The following is a 25,738-nucleotide window of genomic DNA, read 5'->3' on the forward strand; positions in this document are numbered from 1 at the left end:
GATGGGAACAAATATAGATCTCTTCCAGTCAGTTGGCCAAGTGGTTGTTCTCCAGATTTCTTGGCACAACTTGGTGAGCATGTCCAGGGCAGCATCTGTTAGCTGAAATATGTCAATTGGTATACCATCTATTCCTGGAGCCTTATTTTTTGCCATTTCCTTCAAAGCAGCCTTCAAAGCAGGAACAGGTTTGAGGCTTTGAACACTAACGAGCGAAGGCCAGATGAGTTGTGGGAGGATATCAAGGGTATCATCCAGGAAGAGTGCAAATGGTCATAGCAAAGATAGAAGAGGAAGCGAAGACCAAAATGGATGTCAGAAGAGACTCTGAGAATTGCACTGGAGTTCAGGGATGCCAAAGCACAAGGAAGAATTCAAGATACTAAAGAGTTGAATAGAATATTTCAAAAGGCACCACAGGATGACAAAGCAAAATATTACAATGAAATGTGCAAGGAGTTGGGGTCAGAAAATCAAAAGGGCTGAACTCACTTAGCATATCTTAAGCTCTTAAGCTCAAGGAAGGGAACATGAGATGGTTTAAAATTAGGAAAAGTGTGCATCAGAGTTGTGTTCTTTCTCCATTCCTCTTAAATCTATATGCTGAGCAGTTGGTCAAGAAGCTGAACACTATGAAGAAGAATGTGGCATCAGAATTGGAGGGAGGAGACTCATCAATAACCTTCCTTTTGCAGATGACACAACTTTCCTTGCTGAAAGTGAGGAGGACTTAAAGCACTTGCTGCAAAAGGTTAAACGTGGCAGCCTTCAATATAGACTGCATCTCAGTGTCACGGAAACAAAAATCCTCACCACTGAATCGGCAGGTTAACATCATGATAGACAGAGAAATGATAGAGACTGTCAACAACTTCATCTTACTTGGATCCACAATCAATATTCTTGGTGCCAGCAGTCAGGAGACCAGGAAGCATATGGCACTGGGAAAGGCTGTAGTCAGGGACCTTTCCAAATGTTTAAGGTGCAATCATGTCAGTTTGAAGACCACGTTGCACTTAATTCCGGCTTTGTACTGTGGTATGGAAGAGCAGTGCTGAATATCCAACGGGTTTCCAAAAGAACAAACAGATATGTCTTGGAGAAGGTGCAGCCAGAGTGCTCCTTGGAGGCAAAGATGATGAAATCTCAGATACTTTGCGCATGTTGGTAAGAGAAGCTGTTCCCTGGAGAGGGACATCATGCTTGGAAAAGTGGAGGTTCAGTGAAAGAGAGGAAGACTCCCAATGAGATGGATTGACACAGTGACTCCAGCAATGGGCTCAAGTGTTATCAGGGATGGTGAGGATGGCACAGGATGGGAAAGGATTCAGATTTGTTTTTCATAGGATCACTATGAGTCAGCACCTGACAAGGGCTAGATGGCACCTGACAACAACAACAACAGAGTAGGGAATATGGAAAGGCATCCATGAAGAGTATTTGGGTTTCTGCTTAGCACTGTGTTAGAGATGGAAGGAGGGATCTGAGGTTTGCACTTAGAGTTTGAGTATTTGTTTTGAGAGTAAAAAAGGACAAGAAGCCAGGGGAGTAAATGAACAACAAAGTAACTTACTTTCTATGCCTCCTCCTTCCTTTCTTCCTTCTTTCCCTCCTTTTCTCCCTCCCAGCATTGATTGGAACTGTAAATTCAACTCTGACTGGAAAGTGTGTGCTGTGGGGTGGGGTGGTTTTAACCTAGGTTCCATGACCTAATTGAGCATGTGCAGTCATTACAGTGTTTCTGCAACAGGGCAGATGAGGATTGAGAGCGGGCAGAAAGAAGAGCAATTTATTGGTAAGGGGAGGGGGAGTGTGTCTGCGCTGTGCAATGTTGCCCAGGCATCTTGGGCTGTTCTACTCTGACAAGAACAACAGACCTTGACCATGGCCTGCCCACACTTCATTCTTGGAACAAGGTCTTCTCACTTGAATCCACAGAGGCATAGGGTGGAGAGAATATTAAGGAACACAGTCTACATTTTTTTTGAAGTCCAGGCTCTAGAACTATCCAGAGTCGGTTTCTCAAATGCATGAAATCTGCACGTTAACCTAGGCAATTCTGATGCACACAGAAATTTAAGAATCATTGTCCGTCTGATAACAAATTCATGTTTGAAAGCTAAACGTAGGACCCTCATGAAAAGTAGGATCCTCGTGAAATAGGTGAGAAGGGAGATATTGAATGGATGATAAACAAGCAGGGGGCAGCATGGGGATGCCAACCCAGACTCCTGGGAAGGGAGGCATAGGGTGAACTGTCGAAAGGTTCATGGTCTATGGAAGGCTTCCACAGTGTCAGACTCAGAAACAAAGATTTGAGGAGCAGCAGTTGAAGTGAGAGGAGGGCATGGGGTGGATTTAGTTATAGGGTGTTTGCCTTCCATGTGGGAGACCTGGGTTCAGTTCCCAGCCAAGCCCATCATCCATAGCTACTATCAAATCTGCCAGTGGTGGCTTTCATGTATCTATGATGTTGAACAGGTTTCAGTGAATTTTCTAGACTAAGAGAGAGAGGAAGAAGAAAGTCTTTGCAATCTACTTTTGAAAGCCAGCCAATGGAAACCCTGGCGGTCATGGCATTTCTATTTACAACTGATCATGGGGATGGTGCAAGGTCAGGTAGCATTTTGTCCCGCTGTGCATAAGGAGCCCATGACGTGGCTGGCCAATTTGATGACAGCTAACAGACTTAAGTTCAAACGGGAGGTGATTCCACGAAGCATTTGGTAGAGGAGTAGGGAAGTAAGACCGTGTGGGAGGGAAGAAAAGCCAGCACAGGTGCATTTATGAGCAGGTAGCCCTGGGGACCTCAGAGGATGGTGTGAACCACACTTTGGGGTTGTTCCACCTGACGGTACAGGATGGGGGCCTTTGTTACCCAACTCCATTCACCCAGGGGAAAAACCCCTGGCAGGGGCACTAATCCCCTCAGCACTTCTGACTTGCCCCACTTAGGCTGAGAGAAAGTCCTCAAGTAGAGAACAGCATGTATGAAAAAGGCAAATGCCAAGAAGATCTGAGTGGCGCACCAACAGCATCTGCTAGAATGGCAATAGCCCTTATGCCACATCTATGGCAATTTACAGTTTGCTTTGACATTTATCATTGTGGTTCATAAGAACATCCCTGTGATGCAGGCAGCAGAGCATACTGGTGACGTGAGAGGACTGTGTGGATGTCAGCCTGACCTAGAGCACCGGTCCTTCCTCTTTCTAGCTGAGTTACCTTGCACAAGCCATTGTACCTCTTTACATCTGTTTCCATCTCTGTCAGGCAAAGATCATGACTACACCTACTTCTAAGTGTTATCATGAAGCCTAAATAAGGACATGCATTTAACATTCCAAGCAGAATGTCTGAGATCTGTATAACGGGCTTCAACCAGTGTTGTTACTCTTTCTCTGCCCTGTCTCACGTGCCCCACAACATATACCAAGGCAGTGCTCAATAAATGTTTCTAACAAGAAAGGCTTAAATGGTAGGGTACCACAGAAAGTTGTTCAGCTTGCTTATGCAGAAGTGGAAGAAGATGCCATTTAAAACAATACACAAATGTAGAGAAAATGCTCAGGAGAGAAGTGCTGGCTAAGTTCACATGCAGGAGATAGAATCAGGGAAGACTTCATTCCCTTTCCCCCTAGAAGGGCTTGATGTTGAGTGCCATTGAATCTGATGCGCAATGATCTATGGGGCAGCATAGGACTACACATAGGGTTCTGAGGCTCGAATCCTTATGGGAACAGAGTGCCACCTGGGAAGTGAAGGAATGGCAGTATATTTTAGACTAGATTTTGAACGATGAGCAGAACTGTTCTTGCTGAGAGAAGACAGGAAATGATGCCAGGTGGGAACAAGGACTTAGTGGTGGTGCATACTGAGCAGTTGCTGTGTGCCAGATACAGTTGTTATGTGCTGTCAAGTCTGAATAAACCCATAGCTGACTTTCCAATGAGCTTTCAGAGGCAGCATATTGCACGGGAGGAGATTGCCCATCTTTCTGCCATGGATCAGCTAGTGGATTCAAACAGCATGTCTTTGGGTTGGCAGCACAGCCCCTTACCACTAGGTTGCCAGAGCTCACAAGACACTGGGTTAGGTGATTTCCTTATGTACTTTGTTTCATGGGATCTGCACAGGTGCCCATCAGGGTAACTGTTGCTTATTCACTCAGTCTTGAAGGCTAGGAGACTGAGGCCTGGAGAATTTGGGTAATTTGCTTCAGGCCTCACAGGCAGAAAATGATGGCGACTCTAATTCAGATTTGTCTGATTCCAAAGCCCAGTCAATAATTGGTGGCTGCTGCAATAATAATTGCTAATGATAAGAGCTATTATTACTGTTGTGGGATGGTCAGTTCTCACAGTGAATTCAATTCAACAGAGATTGAGCACCTACCGTTATTATGTATTATTATCTTAGTGGGGAGCAGTTGTGGCCTGGATCTTTGGAAAGCTTCTTTTGTTGCTGTGCATCCTGGGAATTTCCCTTTGATTCCCCTTAATTATTTCTCAAAGCTCTGGGCCTGGTTCATATGATCATGACTCCAATTTTCGATTTCCTATCAGCATATGACATGAGTTGTCATTGTTTAATCGGAAGCTGCACTTGTGATGAATGTTGGATAATCTGAACAAAAGCACGGGAAAAATAATTAGAGGGAGCCAAAGGGGAGAAGCTCACAGCCTTGAACAAGAGACTGTGTGAAAGTTTCTAGGATTCAGTCAGTCCCAGCAGCTTTGACAGTGTATTTTGATCCTTGTCTGAATGCAAATGAATGACTCCGTCAAATCATAGGTGGCTTGTCACAAAGCAGGTTATTTAGCTAGTTAATTAAAAGTCTGAGTGAGCAGGTGCTGCTCTGCACTGGGCTCTGAAGATAACCAAACCTGTGTTCTGACCAGGCAAGTTAATTTAAAATAAGTGACCTCAATTGGGTAATGGCTGCAAGTTCAAATTCAAGAATCACTATAATTAGTCCCAGATGGATCTTAATTGTTCTTTCAGTAAACTGAGGGAAAGATGAAGGGGAAGAAAAATGCCCAAGCCCAAAGTAAAGGTTATGAGCCATACCTTTCAAAGGCTGGGGAGCTGAATGGGGCAGGGCATGGCTAATGGCATACAACAAGGCTTCCAGTGCTGCCTTTCCAAATGCATCCTTTTAGATGTAGCTCATGGGATGGGTCTAGCTCTCGTGGAATGAAGGACGAGAATTCAGCACTTGTAACCATAGCCTTGTCTTTTAACCCTTTTAAGGTCTGTTCCTCATCTACTGAGTGGCACAAATAACTGAGAGTTCTGCCTCAGAGGATCAAGGGGGATGATTTGCAAACAAGCTTTGGAAATATGTGGATAGCTCTACAGACAGCACTTACTCTGATTGTTATTGAGGAAAGTTACTTAATCATTTTTTAAAAGAACACTCTGGGTGTATATCAGGGAGCCCTGGTGGAGCAACAGTTGTATGTTGGGCTACTAACTGACTGTTCAAATCCAATAAACAGCTCTGCAGAAGAAAGATCTGCTCCTGTAAAAATTATAATCTAGAAAATGGTATGAGGAAATTCTGCTTTGTCCTACAGGGCCTCTATGAGTCAGAGTTGATTCAATATACCTAACAACAACAATTCCAATATGGATTGTATATTGCTGTCCCTCAATATGGATTGCATCTCAGCATCAAGAAAACAATGATCCTTACCACTGGGCTAAGTGGCAGTATCAAGAGAGATGGAGAAAAGCTTGAGGTTATTAACAATTTCATCTTGCTCAGAGCCAAAATCTTAACACCAGCACTCAGGATATCAAAAGATAAATTGCTTTGGGAAACTCTTCTGTCAAGGACCTTTCTAGATTGCTAAAGAGCAACAGTGTTAGTCTAGAGACTAAGGTGTGTCTGATCCCAGGCCATGGTCTTCTCAATTGCTTTCTATTTTTTTGAGAGCTGGACAATGATTAAGGATGACAGAGGAATTTATCCAGGATCCATATGATGTCTGCTACACTCTCCCTTATCCATGGTTTTTCTGAATCAAGTTTATGTTTCTGGCAGTTCCTTGTGGATGTACTGCTCCAGTGATTTTTAAATCATCTTCATTAAGATTTTACTTATTTGTGATGTTAATGATGTTGTTTGAGAATTTCAGCATTCTGTTGGATTTCCTTTCTTTGGAATGGGCACAAATATGTTTTTTTCTTGTTTTGTTTCTTTATTATTTTCTTCTTGTCAGTTGGCCAAGTTTAAGTCTTCCAAATTTCTTGCCATAAATAAGTGAGCATGTTCAAAGCTAGATTTGTTTACTGAAATCACTCTACTTGGTATTTCATCAATTCCTGGAGCTTTATTTTTTGGCGTATGTTTAGTGCAGCCTATACCTCTTCCTAAAGCACTATTTGTTCTTGATCCTCTACTACTTCCTGAAATATTTTAGTGTTGATCAACTCTTTTTGGTACAGTGATTCTACATATTCTTTTTTTAAAAAAATTTTATATTGGTTTGCTTACAAAATTCATATACATGGTATTTCACATTGTATTTCATACAATCATTACCACTGATTATGTATTATAAAATTAGTCACCACTGGACTATGCCCACCATTACCCTGCCATTTATGCTTCTTTTTTCTTTAATGTTTTGCCCCTAGAATCCTTCAGTATGGAACCTGGAGGCTTGAGTTTGGTTTTCAGTTCTTTTAACTTGAGGAATGTCAAGCATGTTTTTCCTTTTTGATTTTTTGACTACAGTTCTTTGCACAGTTCATTATAAAGATTCTTTATAATCTTTTGATCAGATATCCTATTTCAGTCACATGCTGGGCTACTGAGAGCTGGATAATGAATAAAGGGGACAGAAGAAAAATTGATGCCATTAAACTGTAATGTTGGAGAAGAGTATTGGCTATCCCCCCTGGACTGCCAAAAAATCCAAATAGATATATCTTGGAGGAGGTGCAGCCAGAGTGCTCCTTGGAGGCAAGGATGACAAAGCTTCATCTCACATACTTTGGGCATGTTTCTAGGAGAGGCTATTCCTTGGAGAAGGACATCACTGGGGGGATGACAAAGGGGAGGAAGACCCTCCACCATGTGGATTGACACAATGACTTTGAGTGTCTCAGAGATTGTGAGGTTGGCACAGGATAGGACAGAATTCAGATCTGTTGTTCATAGGGTTGCTATGAGCTGTACTAGACTTGAGAGTACCTAGCAACAACAATAACTTATTTAATTATTTTTCCTTTTGCTGTAGCTTCTCTACATTCAAGGCCAAGTTTCAAAATGTCTTCTGACATCTACTTTAGTATTTTCTTTCTTTTATATCCTCATTATGGTCTTTTGCTTTCTTCCTCTTTCATATCCTTGGTGTCATCTCACAATTCATCTGGCCTTCCCTCATTAATACTCAATGTTTAAAAATTTAATCTTCAGATGGTTTATAAATTCATGTTGGAAATACTCAGAGTTGTCTATTAGTTCATGTGGGTTGGATTTTTTTAGTTTTTAATTTGAACTCACATATAAACAATTGATAATCTGTTCAACTGTTAGCCATGCTCTGACTGATGCTTCTCTACCACCTCTTCCCACAAATGTGGTCGATTTAATCTTTATGTATTCTATCAGGTGAGATCCATGTGTATGTTCATGCATTTTTAAAATAGTATTTGCGATGAATGAGCTATTGATTGTACAAAATTCTCTCATATGACCCTGGCCTCATTTCTGTCACGAAAGCCCTCTTTTCCAACTTTCAATCTTGTTACCAAATTTAGCATTCCAATCATCAGTTATTATTAGTGCATCTTTGATCAAATTCAGAGTGCAAAACTCAGTTGTTACTGTTGTTATATACTGTTGAATCAGGACCACTGATAGCTAACCCTCCTGTGGTTTTTCAGAGGTAGTAAATAGCATGAGAGGAGATTGCCCATCTTTCTCAGTGGAGCAGCTAGTGGATTCAAACTTTGTGCCTTTAGGTTGGCAACACAGTTTCTTATAACTGAGTCATCTTAAATGTCTTCATCTTTGGTTTTAGTGACTACTGCATAAATTGGAAAAATAATTAACAGGTCTTCCTTGTGTGAGTGTGGATATTGTCTTATCACTGGCAACATTATATGTCAGGATAGATCTTGGAAAGTTCTTTTTGATGATAAAAGCAACATCATTCCTGTTCAATTTGTCATTCCTGGCACAGTAGACCATACAATTGTCTCGTAAAAATGGCCAATAACAATCCTTTTCAGCTTAGAATATAAGCTTTATTCCTCATTTTAATTTTGAAAACTTTCGGGATTTTTTTTTGTATTTGTACACCAATGTTCATAGCAGCATAATTAACCATAATAAGAACCTGGGAACAACCCAAATGTCCAACCACAAATGAATGGATCGAAAAACTATGGTACAGTCACACAGTGGAATACTCTACAGATCTCAGGAGCAATGATTTTGTAAATTATTACCTAACTTGGGAGGGACTGGAGAGCATTTTGCTGAGTGAATTCAGTCCCACAAGGATAAATATTTTATAAAACCATTATTGTAGAATGAATATAAGGATCCAAGAGGGATGGGAGAGGTTGGAAGCAGAGGGATGTGGATGTGTGTGTGTGTGTGTGTGTGTGTGTGTGTGTGTGTGTGTGGCGGGGGGGGAATTAACCATGAGGTTTTGCAATTTATGGGTGGGGAATTTATGAGGGAAATGGAAATAATTTATTCTTGAAAACAATGTATTTGAATTTTGTAAAGAAACTGGTAGAAAAGAAAAGAAAAAAAAAGATTGGTAAACATATTTTGTCTTCTTTTTTTCTTTAGAATTTTAGCACATTTGGAAGAGGACCTTTAACAAGTTATTGCTGTCCTTTTAGAGATATTAAGAGAGTAGCTTATTTTTTATTTATTTCATTTAGTCTGGCCTTTTATTTGTTTGTTTTTTATTATTATTATTAATTTTAATGAAAATTTACAGCGACTTTGGATTTCCATTCATTCATTGTTGTACTTTTCTCCCTGTGTACCACTGTGTACACTCTTCTCTTTGAAAAGTAAAATTCTTTCATTGTTATACAGTCCCTTCCCCCAAGTCCACTCCAATATGTAGCCTTCATTCCGGACTCCTGTCATGACAATAATACCTAATCACATATCCCTTTTAAACAGTTTTCTCCCTCATCTGTTTCAATGCAGTATATCTTATTTATCCCATCTTTCTCAGTCCCCCCCGACCCCGATGTCAGTCCCGTTTTACAACAGTGGCACTATGCAGTATTTGTCCTTTTGTGATGGAGATATTTCACTCAGCATAATGTCCTCCAGGGTCACCCATTTTGAATAATATTGCATGAGTTCCTTGTTTTTCAATGCAGTGCAGTACTCCATTGTGTGACTATATCACAGCTTCTCCATCCATTCGTTTGTTGATTGGCTCTTGGGCTATTTCCAACTCCTTGCTATTGTGAACAAAGCCGCGATAAACATGGGTGTGCATATATCTGCTTGGGTGGCAGATATGGTCTCTTCGGGGTCTATTCCCAGTAGTGGACTTGCTGGGTCAAATTGTATTTCTATTTGTAACTTTTTGAGAACACACCACACTGCCTTTCACAGTGGTTGCACCATTTTACACTTCCACCAACAGTGAAGAAGAGTTCCAGCCTCTCTGCAACCTCGCCAGAATTTGTTGTTTGCTGTTCTGTTAAATTTTGCTATTCTGACTGGGGTGAGATGATATCTCATAGTTGTCTTGATTTGCATCTCTCTTAGAGCTAGGGATTTCGAACATCTCTTCATGTGCTTGTGGGCCATCTGAATGTCTTCTTTGGTGAAGTGTCTGTTCATATCCTGTGCCCATTTTTCTATTGGATTATTTACCTTTATCTTGTTGTGATGCTCAAGTATTTTACAAATTCTAGATATAAGTCCCTTATCTGATATGTCACTACCAAATACTTTTTCCCAGTCTGTGGCTTCCCTTTTTACCCTGTTGGAGAAGTTTTTGGATGTGCATAGACATTTGATTCTTAGAAAGTCCCATTCATCTATTTTATCTTCTCCTGGTTGTAGATTTTTCAGGATGCTTGGAAGACTGTTTATGTTGTGGATTAGGACTTCTAGAGTTCTTCCAAACTTTTCTTTAATGAAGTTTAAAGTCCTTGGTTTTAGTTCTAGGTACATGATCCACCTTGAGTTGGTTTTTGTGTATGGAGTGAGGTGTGGATCTTCCTTTAGTCTTCTGCAGATAGAAAAACTTTCAGTTTTCTTAGATTCATACTTCATATATTCCACATTCCATTTATTAATGGATGTCTGTAGTGGTTTCTCCTCATTTTGAACTATGTCACATTAGAAAGTGAAGGTCCTCCATTAGTTGAAAGCTTCCCTCAAAGTACATCATTAAGGTAGACACTGCTTTGAGTTTTCAGCCCTTTCCTTGTTGTATTTTTAGTGCCTTCCAACCTGAGAGTCTCATCTTCTGATATTATAGTGGACAATGTTCTACTACTATCCTTGGGGTGTTTGAGGTCACATTATTTCAGAAGTGCATGGCCAGTCCAGTTTTCTCATCTACCTTAGTCTAGAAACTCAAGTGAAACCTGTTGATTATGAGTGATCCTACTTGTATTTGAAATGCTAAGTGGCATATCTTCCAGCATCTTAGCAACACAAAGTATATCACAGTAAAACACACTGACACCAAAACGGCCAGTGGTGTCACTGAGTGGGCTTAAATGACCAACCTTTATGTTAGGAGCCAATCACAATTCACTCTCACTTCCCAGATGGCTTGTTTAAGTGTATACAGTGTCTAATTCCTTCGGAAGCTTGCTCACAGGACTGAAAAATGATGTTGACTTTGTGGGATTTTGACGGAAGATAGAGACTTCATCACTTTAACATTTTTTAAATTTCTAATACAAGATAATTCTCCATTCACGTCAATATAAATCTTTCATTTGAGGTTAGGTGCTGGCACAGCACTGTGGTACCACGAGGAAGTGAGAGCAGAGGGTCTTTACCGCCATACTTTCCTTCCCCCCCACCGGTACTTTCCTTTTTATATTAATGTATGAGTTTCCCTTTGGTGATCTGATCTATTCTAATGACTTATATTTTCTCTAATCCTGGAAGTCAAAAGTAATAAGAATTTTTACTACGTAAAAGGTGAACTATCTTAAAAATAAATTAGAGCTCAGGACAAAGCATTACAAGACTAAGAATTTGGTCACTTGGGGGATACACAAAATGACTGCATTTTAAACTTTTTTTCCCTGATTCTGCCTTTTAAACAGACTTATATTCTGATGCCCATTTGTGCCCTCCTTAATGGAATCCAAGCATCCCAAATAGTGATTTACAACCTATACTTACTGATGGTAATCACAACTGTTTATCTTTCAGTACCAACCAAAACTCATGAAAGGCACTTGCTTTAAATCAAAATCTGTTTTCTGTTTTGTTAGATAAGTCAAGCAAATAATGGCACTCCATCTCCCAGAACTGCATTGTTACCTAAGGGCTGTGTCCTTCGCTGAAAAGAGCTTGAGGTAAAAATGAAGAAATAAACAGATAAAAAAAAAACCCTGGCCTTAAAATACCCTTCACTGTGCGAGAACACCTACACATAGCAGGAAGCAGCAGAGGACACAACTTTACTGGAATATTGCAAAGGTTTAAGTTATAAGCTGAGCAGTCATTTCTAGATCTCTCTCTGAGGAGTGCCTGTTGTGCACCATTAGGGAAAGCCAAACAATAAAAGTGCATATAGGGTTTGAATTATTCTCCAAATGATAAATATCTGGACACCCCTTCCCCCAAATAATGAAGTTATTTAATTCAACAAATATTTATTGACCGTTGGGTGCCTGGCTATTTTAGGTAGTGGGGATACAGCAGTAAGCAAAACATAAAAAGCCCTGCCCTCCAAAGTTCAACAGGACAGAAAGTAATGAATGTTGGAGAGAATGTGGCAAGATAGGAACTCTTACACACTGTTGGTGGGATTGTAAAATGGTACAATCATGCTGGAAGGCACTTTGGCGCTTCCTCAAAAAGCTGAACAAAGAAATTCCATATGACTCAGCTAGCCCACTGCTTGGAATATACCCTGAGATAATGACAGCTGAGGCACAAACAGAGACTTGTACACCAATGTTCACAGCAGTTTTAGTTAGTCACTATTGCAAGAACATGGAAATAGCTCAAGTGTCCAAGCACAGTTGAATGGATTGAAAAATTATGGTACATTCACACAATGGAATATTACACAGCACTCAGGAGCAATGATTTTGAAAATCATCACCTAACTTGAGAGGGATTGGAGAGTATTATGTTGAGTGAACTAACTCAGTCTCAAAAGGATAAACACTGGATAAGACAATTATTGTAGAAATAGAAAGGTAACTGGTACAACTTTTATGAGGATCCAAGGGGTCGGGGTGAGTAAGCATAGGGTTGCACAATTTGATGGGTGGAGGGAGGGGTATGAAGAACAATTTATATGAACTTTGTAAGTAAATCAGTATAAAATAAAAATTTTATTCACAAACAAACAAAAAGTACCCCTGCCCTCATGAAGCCTGTATTCTAGTTCAGTTGTCTAGAGATGATGTCCTCCTGTGACTTCCAGTATGGTCTCACTTGTTATCTGTGCCTCAATTTAACATCACGCATGTATTCTGCAGGGCCCAGTTTTGTACTTGTTAGCCTGTACAGCATTCAGTACAGTGCCCTGTTAGCAGACATTGAATGAGTGTTTGGATGATAAGAAAGGAAAGAATTCCAAGTACAGTGAAGAAAGATGAAAAGTGATAAGGATGTCAAATGATATCTTTCTGGGCTAGCATGTATTTATAGTGATGTAATTATCAATTTCCATATAGGAAGGAAACTTAAGTTTGTTTCTTGGCCTGTCCATCACATCTGCAGCCATATGATATGACTTAGTGGTATAGAACTGCGTTGCCAATGCAGAGGTATGTTGTTCTAATCCACCAGGTACTGCATGAGAGAAAGATGGGCAATCAACTTCTATGCAATTTACTACTTCTGTAAGGTCAGCTCTGGGTTAGTTTCAATGAAGTGGTATACAACATAAACAACAAACAATGTGTCAGTGGAGGCATTTGATTCTGAACAGATTTCAATGGAGATTCTAAGAAAATGGAAGAAAAATCTCTCATCTCTGAAGTCAGTGAAGGCTGACTGGATCTGATCCCATTGGGTTTGGGTTGGCAAGAGTTATGGGGCAACTCAACAGCACAAAACAGGAATTATAACAATGTGCTTTCCTATGAAGAGATGATCTTCAATGCTAATTCCAGGCACTCATGACTCAGCACAAACCAAAAACTTGGTGCTTCAGATACAACCAGAAACACCTCAGAAGAAATTCTTGGCAAACTTCCATAAGATCACAACCACGGAAAACCCTTTGGCCTGAAAACTCTAATCTGATAGCATGGAGTTGCAATGTGTTGAGAGCAACTCAGTGGCTGTTGGTACTGGTGAATGTGAAGTGGATCAGGGGACAGACAGGTGCTCCATTCAGGGAAACTCATATGTAGATGTTTGTTCAATCAATGTATCAATGTATTTGTTGGTTGTATGGACATTGGAGTCGTATCTAGGTTTGAATCCTACTTTATCATCCACTGTTTATGTGGCCACTATGTATGCTACTTTTCCTCAGCATTTCAGTTTCTTCTCTGTAAAATGAACCAAACCCCTTATTGCAGTTTAGGTGGATGTCACTCATAGCTGACCCTCCAGCAGGTTTTCAGAGGCTGCAAATCACACAGGACGAGACTGCCCATCTTTTTCCCTCAGAGCAGTTGCTGGATTCAAAAGTCTACCTTTGGGTTGGCAGTGCAACTTTATAAAATAAAGCATCGTTTATTCCCTAAGCAGAACCTTCTTACTTCAGATTACATGTTCTTGCAATGCTACTGTGAACATTCCATTTAGGGAAGAAGGTCAAAAGGTCATAAAGAAAGGTCGAATTACATTCTGGCCAACATAGCACATATTCTCATTGGTATCAGGTTTCTACCATTCTGTTTTGTAACATCTGAGTTGTTCTTAATTTCCTAATTGGCACTACTTATTCACCCTGCCAAGTAAATGCGGCTTATTTTACCAGTTACCACTTAGTCACTCCAGATGCACTGCGACTGCATGCATATCTGAGCAGAACAGAACTCCCTAGGGTTTTCAGTGGCTGTGATATTTTGGAAGTAGATTGCCATACCTTTCTCAACTACTCCTGGGTGGACTTGAACCACTAGTCTTTCAGTTTCTAGCAAAGTACTTGGGACTCCTGCACAGGACCTGTGCAGATATAAATCCCTATCCTCTTTCACCACACTAGACCCACTTGTGTTCGTCCTTGAAAACTCCACTCAATCAAATAATTCTGAAATGCCTTGCCTGATCCGAGACATACTTCTGCATTCCTGTGATGCTCTGTGTTCGCCTCTGTCACTGCATGTGTCACACTAAACTGTGATCATCTGCTTACTTGGCTGCTTCCCCACTATACCATGAGCTCCTTGAAGGCTAGAACCAGGTCTTCTTTGTTTTCCACTTCCCGCTACGCCCCCCCCCCCATTTTTTACTAGTGCTTATCTGGGACTGCAGGCAGTAGGCAGCACAAATGGGAATGTAGTCTTGCTTTCAAGAAAGACTTAAAGCCAGCTCCTTATATTTCAGAAAATCTGCCGGAAAGGATTGTACAAGAGCTTTTCCTTCCCTTTTCCCCCCATGCATTTATGAAGACAGAGAAAGCTATGCACTTGTTTTTCCTGCCTCAAATATTGTCCCTATTTATATCGAGTCTATGAAGAGGACACCTAAGTAATGGGGTCCTTTACAGTTTCCACAAAAGGGGATGCCTGAGCTAGTCCTCTTTATGCAAAAATTCTTTGTTGGGTAAGTTGTGTTCTGTCGTAATGAGATTGCAAACAGAATCAACCCTTCCCTCTCTGGAGTACAGTAAAGGGAAATTCATCTCCCCTTGATGACTTTTCAGCTCAGCTCTGAACACAGCACATAATATGGAACTCATGAAAACAGTTTGCAGATGGAGCAGTTTCTCTATATTTGGGGAAACCATACCTTCTATTAGTGGCTCATAAATCCTGGACTATTATTAGTTAGGGTTGCCCTTTTTCTTTATAAGATGTTCTTTGATGGCATGGAATTAACTTGTTCTTGACACAGGTTAAGAAAGTTAAAGCATATGTTACAGGCTACTGAGTGGTAAGATCTATGAAAGAAAGTGAATTTCATATCCTTTTTTTTTGGTGGTTCCTGGTTGATGCAAACAGTATATCCTTGACCTTAAGAGCCCTGGAGAGGTAGTGTGTACAGATCTATTCAAATCTCCCAGCAGCTTTGAGGGAGCTCCTCACATAAAGACATACAGCCTTAGAGACCCAGTGGATGGTTGCTATGAGTCAGAGCGAACGCAGTAACAGTGGGATAAAAATCCCTGTGGTGCAGCTCTTCTCTGTAGCATATGGAGTTGCCAGGAGTCAGAATCTCTCCATTGTCAATGAGTGTCCTTTGTGAGCTTCAAGTTCCTTGGTCCTGGTTTAGATAACAGGTTGGTGTTTTCGACAAAGTTACTGGAGAAGTATTGCAATTACGTGCTATGCATCAGAGAGTTGGACAGTGACTAGGGATGAGAGAAAGAGAATTGATGCCTTTGATCTGTGGTGTTGGAGAAGAGTATTAAATATACCATGGACTGCTAGGAGAACAAACAGGTTTGTCCTGGAGAGGGTGAAACCAGGCTGGTCCTTGGAAGCAATGATGCTGAAGCTTCTTCTGACATATTTTGGGCATGTTGCAAGTGGGGACCAGTTCTTGGAGAGGGACATCCTGCTTGGGAGTTTGGAGGGGTAATGCAAGAGAAGAAGACTCTTAATGAGATGAATTGATTCAGTGAATGGGGTTATGGAGGTAGATGTGTCAGAGAAAATAAGACTGGCCAGGGATACAGCAGAGTTTAGGGTTGTTGTACATAGGGTCGCTATGAGTCACAGGTGACTTGATGACACATAACAACAACAATGTAACATTGAGAAGCTTTTTGAGGCAAAACCTCTCCTCTGACTTAATTCCAATATTAAGCGCTAAGTACTTTAATTTCGACAATTTGGATGTGAGCAGTAGCCTATAATTCTTTTAGAGAGGAGAGATGAACAACAAACATTCTGCTCCCTGATGAAACTGAATGCCTGAAGATTCAGGGCTGGGCCTGCTGCCACCTGTTATTGATGTGGCTAATGCCAAAGAGCTCCCTGCTCTGTTGGGAGATGCACTTTCATGCCACTCCTTGCACCTCTCAGAGCGACTTGGTGGCGGTTGCCATGGACACCAAATGGCGACGGGGCTGGAGTCAGAATTTGAAGGATTGCGCTGTGCTTGAGCGGGTGAGGCTGAAATTAAGTTAACACATGTAAAAATAAGGTATGTTTCTTTCCTTTGGGCCTTAGAGAAATCTGCAACAAAGCAATCTGTCAAGCAACAATTGATTTTATATTGGCTAGGGAACAGAGAGGAGGAGCAACTTATTGAGTAGGAGGTTCTCAAGCACAAGCAGCAGTTTGAAATAGGTCAGGAGAAGTGAAAAGGACTCTCAGCAGTTGAAGAGACAGCAGTGATGGCAAGGAACTTACAAGTGGCCATTAAGAAACTTTTGATAGTATCCTCTTTTATTGCCTAGTCCATTGCTTCAATATCCCTGGATCCTTAGGTCTTAATCTAAGATAGTATTCTTGAAGTCCCTCTCTTTTCTGGTTCTTCCCTCCTATTCACGTCTGTAAATATGTGTGTTTTCTGTATCGTGATATTTCAAGGTTCTAGTTTGCAAATGGTGTCATCCAGTTATCCAATTGGGGAGCTTTGGTGGCCTAGTGGCATGAAGCTGTGCTGCAATCCCAAAGGCACGCAGTTCGAGGCCACCAGCTGCTTCACGGGAGAAGAATGGGAAATCTCCTGTGCAATTGTTGTTGTTATGGGCCTTCAAGTCACCTATGACTCATAGCGACCCTATGTACAACAGCCCTAAACTCTGCTCTGTCCTATGCCAATCACACTGTCTCAGATACACCCATTCTGATTACCCCAGTCACTGAATCAATCCATCTCATAGAGGGTCTTCCCCTCCTATGCTGTCCCTCCAACCTCCCAAGCATGACGTCCCTCTCCAAGAACTAATTGCTCCTTACAACATGTCCAAAGTGTATCAGACGAAGCTTCAGAATTCTTGCCTCCAAGAAGCAGCCTGGCTTTATCCTCTCCAGGACAAACTTGTTTGTTCTCCTAGCAGTGCAATTACTGCCTCTGAAAACCTGCCAGAGGGTGGCTATGGGTCTGTTCTGACTCTATGGTACACAGCAACAACAACAACAATTCTCATGATTGACTGGCACATTTTTCAGCCAGTGCTGCATTCTAAAAGAGAGCTACTCTTCCTGCTTCTGTCCCTAACTATAGCCCAGCTATAACTAGAGGAGGCAGTTCTGGTGGTCCAGTGGTGTGAAGTTGTGCTGCCAACCCAAAGACAGGCAGTTTGAATCCACCAGCCATGCTCTGGGAGAAATATGAGTAGTCTCCTCCTGTGGGATTTACAGTCTCTTAAAACCCACTGGAGGCTCAGCTGTATTGTTCTTGTTGTGTGCTTGCTGGTGAGTCAAAACAAATTCATAGCTGACCCTCCAGTGGGTTTTCAGAGGCAGTAAATTACACATGAGAGGATTGCCCATCCTTCTCCCAAGGAGCAAATTGCAGCAAAGCCTTCTACTACTAGACCACCAGAGCTGTGCTGATTCTAACTCGAAGGCATATAACAACATACCTAGAGCTAGGACTACCTCTATTGGAACAGTTAAAGACATGTAAGCAATTTAAGCTAAGTCACTTAAGACTGAACATAATACACTTATTATTTTTTTCATGGTCCTGGAGGTGCAAATGATGAAACACTAAGCTACTGAATAAAAAGTAAGTTGTTAGAATCCATCCAGAGACACCACAGTTTAGAAAGTCTTGGTACTCTATCTTCAGAAGAGTTCAAGTCTATTCTGAAACACATGCAGCCACTTTGATGAGGAACCAAGTTAAGGGCAACTGATAACCCGACTATGGTAGGCCAAACCTGATTAGTCTATGAAACTATAATCACAAATCTAAACCTTAAATATAATCATAGTAATGAGACATCATACTGTCATGGACACACATAAAACTTCCAAATGATTGGGGAACAGGTTCTGAACACTTTAGCCAACTGGGAGAAGGTACTCCAGAGAACTCTTCTACCAGGTCAGTTTGTCTCTCAAGATCTGCCTCAGATTAGAATTGGAGCTTAGATACTTTTTGAATTATTCATATTCAGTGGTCACATTTCCTTATTGATCTTCTTTCCTTTAAGAAATGAGGTAAAGAGACTCTAATTATGAAAGTTGGTATTTATCCATTTGTCTTCTCTGAGGATCTTAGAATACTTGAAACTGTCTGATTCATCCTACTATCAACCCGGTAAGGCTGGGTAGAATTTTGGTATTTTGTGGCTGAAGTTGCTGAGATGATAAAAGGGGAGATAGCTTTGTAAGGTCACACACAGTGATCCTGAAATAGAACCAGTGGCATCACTAGAGTTGGTGTCACCTAAGTGTGGTAACTGATGGTATCACCCTCCCTCATGGACCTCCTTCTATATTAGACCTCACAGAATCCTTCAACTCAACAACTCAACTCAATGATGTCCTGGAGTAAGATCCAATTCAAAGCTGATCCACCCTCGGATTGCCAAGCCGGTAAATCCCCTGCGGGGAGATTGTCCAGGTCTATCCCATGGACCCCATGGTGGATTTGAGCCACCAGAGAGGTGCAGTCTTTAAATAAGCAGACCAGTTTACCATGGACTATACCACTAGAACTCCCTCATAGAATCTGCAGTAATGTTTGTTATAGAGTTTAATAATGCAATAATGTGATAAATATTGTTGTAAATTGCTAATCTTAGATTATATGAATACTAACAATAAAATTTAAAAAACCTTTTATATCAAATTAAGACATTATTAGTCACAGCATTATTAGTAATTGGTTGAAAGTCTATTTTTTTTAAATTTTCCTCCTTCTTTTCTCTAATTTCTACTTCATTCTCAAAAACAGTAATTGATATTGGCTCCCAAAGACTACTTACCACAATACTGTAGTTAAAAAGATCAGAAAACTTGACAGATTCAGTGATTATAAAAACAGCAGCAGCAACATAAAAGCACATTTCTGTACCATATGCAGATGAGACCATGGGATTCAAAGCATAGTTGCAATTAGGTAGTAATGTCAACTCTAACCAGAACTCCTAAGAAGGTTCAAAGAGTAAATTAGCATAGTGTTTTAAGTATGTTTTTGTTGTTTTAAATAACAACAGGAATATTTTTTATAAAGACAGTACATGTCGCTGAAACACTGCACAAAGACTTTATAAACCACCATTTTGGTGTTATGTCCTCTGACAGTGTCACACTGTCACTACAGTGTCAGTATAACCGCTCACTCTCCTAGTGACGTCGTGGGATAGAACTCAGCCAGCTATCTAATCTTTGGCCTCCCTCTGGAATATTCCAGATGTTTGGCCAATAGCTATTCTTTGTCGATGGTAGTAGTATCTGTATACTTGGGAGACTCTTTGGTAGCTATATTGAAAACAAAATTTGGAGAGAGATTGGTTAGTGATGTTTGAATACTAAGCTCTTTCACTTTAGGTCCACCTCATGATTTATCACAAATTGTCACTAATCTCACAAGTTCTGGCCTTGGTCTATTGAATGGTGCCTGCCCTTCACATGTCCATTTGTCATTGTCTTTGAGCAGAGACAGGTTGACCTTATCAAACCTGGACTGAAGGCAAGCTGCTCCAACTACTGGAAAGATCAGGTCACTAAGTGGTAACAATGGCATCTAACTGGTTCAGGAGGGCTTTTCCCCACAATTGGTATCATTGAAGTCCAGACTTGGATGTGAATTAATGTTTTTCTCTCTTTACACTTTACTTTTTGTTGTTGCTCAAATTTCAGAAGCCTTGATGGTGCAATGGTTAAGCTGCTGACTAAAAGGTTTATCGTTCAAATCCATGTGGCAGTCAGCTTTTGTAAAGATTACAGCCTTAAAAACCTTACGGAGCAGATTTTCTCTGTTCTATAGAGTTACTGTAAGCCAGAATCAATTCTACAGCATTGGGTTCAGGGCTTTCTCATTTTGAATTTGCTTGGTGCCTCTCTGTAGGGAAACCCAGAGGTTTAAATTATTTTAAGAATAAGGCTTGTGAGGCAATGTAAGCTTGAACAATAACTAGCTTTTGTGGTGCTATTGTAAACTGTGCTTCTTACAACCCTCATGAAACCATTTGTTACAGCATCTGTTACAATCTAGGACAGGGCTCTTGTAATCATGCAGCTGTGTGATGAACCTTCTAATTGCTATATTTTTTTTATTGCTTTTATTCTAGGGAAATTTCCTAATAAAGCAGGATGATAGTTTTTAAAAAATCATTAATGTTTACGAGCTAGTAATTCTAATCCCTAGTACTTTGTCAACCTCTCAGTGCCTGCAAAAGGCTTAATTAGGGTGCTCACATATTAAGGAGCATGCAAAGGACCAGGCATCAGGATACCCCTACCCCATGCCAACTGAAATGATATTTTATTGCATGTGTTTTTTTATTATATATCATTGAATTAACTTTGACTCATAGTGACCCTATGAACAACAGATCTGAACCTAACCCTATACTGCACCATCCCATTGTTATACTGCAACTAGATCTCATTGTTACAGTCACTGTGTCAATCCATCTCATTGAAGGTCTTCCTCTTTTTCTCTGACCTTTCCAAGCATGATTCCCCCCCCCCCAAAGACTGGCTCCTCCATGTGGAGGAATAAAAAACATTTGGTTAATGCTTTCTCTCTTTGAATTAAAAAAAAATGGCATCTGATTTTGCACTTGGTTTAATTGATGGGATTAACAATAGACCAAAGGAGTATTTGCATTAGTTTCATTTTTCCATTTGAATTGATTCTTGTATATAATTTTGGAATAAGACATTGGTCTGAATCATAAATGTTGGTGTTAATGGAAAGAAGACAGGGTATTTTGATTTAATAAACTATACTGTAATTTATTATAGGATATTATGTGCACAGGGAATTTGAGTAGGGGTACAAAAATGGATATGAGTGTAAGAGGTAGCATTATGGACTCGTGATGAGCAATGAAACCTTAGGTTTTACCAGAAGGCCTTATTAATAGGAATTCCTTTCTTCTTCTTGTCTTCCCACCCCCCTTCTGTTGGTTAACTATTGGCTCTTTGGGCTCACAGAGTTAATCGTTTAAAGGAGAACATTAATTACAAGTGATATTGTGTTGTTGATGAGTTTGTTTTTGGTGGTTTTTTTTTTTTAAATAAGCTAATCTATTAGTTTCCCTCAATAAAGACTGCATCTCAATGTTAAGAAAACAAAATACCGGATCAATAGGCAATACCCTGAAAGATGAAGGAAAAGACTGAAATTGTCAACTACTTCATCTTACTTGAATCCACAATCAGCATCCTTGATATGAGCAGTCAGGAGACAGGAGACAATTTGCACTGGGAAAGTCTGCAGTTAGAGACCTCTCCAAATTATTGAGGAGCAGTGATGCCAGTTTGAGGACTAAGGTGTGCCTGATTTAGGCCATGGGCTTTTCAATTACTTGCTGTGCATCTGAGAGATGAACAATAAATAATGATTAACAGAAGAAGACTTGATACTTTAGAGCTGTGATGTTGGGTAAAGTACTGAATATGCATTGCATGGACTACCAAAAAAGAACAGATATGTCTTGGAAAATGTGCAGTCACAGTGCTCCTTAAAGGCAAGAATAGCAAAACTTTGATGCACTAACTTATTGCTAGGAGAGGCTATTCCTTGCATAGGGACATCATAGTTGGAAATGTGGAAGAGGAGAGAAGTCCCTTAATGAGATGGATTGACACAGTGACTGCAGCAATTGGGTCAAGGGTGCCAGAGATGATGATGGCACAGGATAGAGGGTTGAGATCATTGTTCAGTGAAGAAGCAGACTGATCTTGGACATGTTCCTTCTTCACTGCCTTCCTATCATTTACAGATGTGTGGATGAGCAGGGAAGGGTGAGGAGAAGGGAGTTGTGAGGACCCCTGGTTGGCTGACTTGCCTTGGACCCATGTCAGGGGTAGGGGACTCAGGGAGAAGTGTGGACTCTTGAGCTTGCAGCTGACTCCCATTTAAACCTAGCCACAGATGGCTAGGGATGAGTTGACCAGAACCCAAACAGATGAAGAGAAGATGGTCCTTGCAGTGAACTAGGGTTGAGTGCTGTAACCTGACACCTTGCTCTGGACTGGACGTCGCTTATGGATGCAGATGCTCCAAGTTTCCAAGTTGAACAGAGGATCCTTGAGCAAAAGGGACATGCTTGTTCCCTCAGAGTGCTAGTTTGATAGGGATGGGCAAATCAGCATTTGGCTATCCAAAAGGAGGATATTAGGCATGAAGTAGCTTGGATTTCATGCTTTCATGAAAGTAGCTGTTGGTGGGATAATTTTAATGGAGAGGAAAACCCCCCCACAATATAAATGAATGAAATATAAGGTAAATGAAGGATTGTACGGAACAGAGTGTGCATACTTAAAACACAATGCATATGAATGATAAAAATATTGATAATAGAAGAATTTAGTTTCTTGATAAAATAAGATGGAGCTTAGAACAGGATGACTTGGCCCTTTTTCTTCTTATCTCCCTCAGTTCAAAGTGCTTGCATCTTTGATACCCAACATTTGTTTAGGTCTGCAGTTTAGCTCAACACATTTGAGTCTTAACATACTCTGTAGTTTTTGCCTTTTCCCGAAAAATTGGCTTGGTCTGCTTGACATAGCCACTCTGCTTCCTACCATAACACCACTTTCCCTGGCCCTTCTTGTACTGTGTCACTTTGTGGGGTTGGTGCTTGCCACACTTTGCAGAAAGGCAAGTTTTGGCAACATTGACCATGTTTGCGGAAGCCCTATCTGCTTGAAAAGCCTGATCTTTTTAAAGTAATTTGCCCTTTACTCTGTATTTTTATCCCATTCTATCTAGACCCTTCTCTTATGTTCTTGATCAGAATCATTTTAGCAATATCCAGACACCTTCTGTTTCTTGTGGTCTCAGGTTAGAAGAAGTTGTGGTTCATGTGAACTGTTAGTCCAATGGACTAGTTTCTTCTTTGGACATTTTTTTTTTCTTTGGACATTTGATGTTCATCATTCTCTTTTGTTATAGATGGCATAGAGAACAATAGTTTTATCTTAGTTTTTTTCGCCACTTTGGGCATGTGGCCAGGAGAGATAGGTCCTTGGAGAAGGACATCATGCTCGGAAGGGTGGATGGACAGCACAGGAGAGGAAGAACCCAGATGAGACAGATTGATACAGTAACTGGGTAGTGGGAGTGGGTGTGTTGGAATTAGTGAGACTGGCTCGGGACAGGGAAGGGCTCAGAGCTGCTGTACTATATATCACAGGTGATTCAATGGCACATAACAACAATAAGATACTACTTCCTAAATAACATGCCTCCAGAAACTCTATGAACTTTAATAAATGTTGATAGTTGTAGAGGGGCTTTAGGCTTTTTGTTCCTGGGGTCACTATGAGTCGTGTTTGACTCAAAGGCAATCATCATCAACAACAAATAGTTTTTAAGACCTATATATGATTCAGCAAACTAGAATGTATATCACATTGTCTTTATGAATTCTTTTATACTAGTTAACTAAGTTGTTACCTAAGACTATGATCCCAAGTCTCTTGGCTCAGTAAGCCTACTCTTGTGAGTTCTTTGGATATATCTTAGAATGTTCTTTGTCTGTGCTCTTTATGTGATTTTGTTATGTATGTGGTTATATGTGTTGTTGTTTGCAGTTGAGTTGGAAATGTTCCATAGCTTACCCTCCAGTGGGTTTTCAGAGGCAGTTAATCACCTAGGAGAAGATTGCTGATCCTTCTGCTGTGGAGCAGCTGCTAGTTTTGAAGCATGTACCTTTAGGATTTCAGTGCAACTTCTTACCATTAGGCCACCAGGGCTCTCTATTTTGTAGGTCAAGAGTTGTTGTTGTTATGTGCCATCAAGTCACCTGTGATGCATAGCAACAACGTACAGCAGCTCTAGAGTCTGCCCTGTCCTGGACCCAGTCTCACTCATTCCAACACACCAACTCCCATTGCCCCAGTTACTGTATCAGCCCATCTCATCTGGGGTCTCCCTCTCCTGCACAATCCCTCCACCCTTCCAAGCATGATGTCCTTCTCCAAGGACTGGTCCCTCCTGCTCACATGCCCAAAATATGTGAGATGGAGCTTCAAAATCCTAGCTTCCAGGGAGAATCTTGGTTTCACCCCCTCCAACATGCAAATATGAATATATTTGTTTGCATACATAGAGTTTGTGTTGATCTTTAAAATAAAATGCCAGAATCTCATCGCAAATAATGAAGCAAAAAGTGAGATATCATAATAGAAAACAAAAATGAAAGGGGAGGCCTCAAGGTTGAGCAAAAGCACTTCTTTTTTGGGACCAAAACTTCTATTATCTGAAAGAAACAAGAGCCTTGCTGTTTTAAAGTAATGATATTGAATGAGTTTTTCAAATCTGTATTTTCCCAAAGAGAATTTGTTTCTAAATAGTCACAAAATGAGGGTAGCCAGTCAAGTGTGAAGTATGACCAGGGAACCAGGCCATCTTCTTTAAGAAGTAGAAGATAAAAGCCCTAGATATAGAATACTTATTTCTGTTACTAATTCTGAGGATAAATACCTCTGCAGTTTAGGTAACAATTTTATTTAAAGCTGCCAGTGACTGTCAAATTCACTTAATGTGATGAAGGCTCTTATTGCAAGTACAAAGCCTCACTCACTTAGGGCCTGGAGGACATTAGGCTGAACTTAAGAAGAACCATCTTTATGAGGTTGTTGTTGTTGTTATGTGTCATCAAATCTCTTGTGACTCATAGCTACCCTATGTACAACAGCTCTGAAACCTGCTTTATCCTGTCCCAAACTTATTGTCTCTGACACACCTACCCTCATTACCCCAGTCACTGAGTCAATCCATCTCATTTAGGGTCTTCCTCTTTTGCACTGTCCCTCCACTCTTCCAAGCATGATGTCCCTCTCCAAGGACTGGTCCTTTCTGGCAACATGCCCAAAGTATGTCAGACGGAGCTTCAGAATCATTGCCTCCAAGGAGCAGCCTGGTTTCACCCTCTTCAGGATGAACCTGTTTGTTCTCCTAGCAGTCCATGGTGTATTCAATACTCATCTCCAGCACTACAGCTCAGAGGCATCAATTCTCTTTCTATCATACCTAGACATTGTCCAGATTTCTGATGCATAGCAAGTAATTGCAAAGACTATGGCCTGGATCAGGCACACCTTAGTCTTCAGACTGACATCATTGTTCTTCAGTATTCAGGAGATGTACCTGACAGCAGATTTACCTAATGCAATGCATCTTTTGATTTCCTGACTGCTGGTGTTAAGAGTGTTGATTGTGGTGTCGAGCAAGCTGTCATTGTTAACAACCTCAATCTCTTCTCCATCTATCATGGTGCTGCCGATTGGCCCAGTGGTGAGAATCTTTGTCTTCTTGATGTTGAGC

The 25,738-nt window shown here is 40.7% G+C and overlaps 1 protein-coding gene and 1 pseudogene across 2 annotated transcripts in view; both read right to left on the reverse strand.

The window, feature by feature from the left end:
* Positions 1-25,738, reverse strand: part of GRIA3 (glutamate receptor, ionotropic, AMPA 3) — a 428,954-nt gene that overhangs the window by 161,657 nt on the left and 241,559 nt on the right. The window lies entirely within an intron of this gene.
* LOC102846887 lies at positions 22,803-23,092 on the reverse strand (annotated as a pseudogene).

The sequence above is a fragment of the Elephantulus edwardii genome, unplaced genomic scaffold, assembly GCF_000299155.1.
Source record: "Elephantulus edwardii isolate Elephantulus edwardi_28Jun2011 unplaced genomic scaffold, EleEdw1.0 scaffold00040, whole genome shotgun sequence".
Classification (NCBI taxonomy): Eukaryota; Metazoa; Chordata; class Mammalia; order Macroscelidea; family Macroscelididae; genus Elephantulus; species Elephantulus edwardii.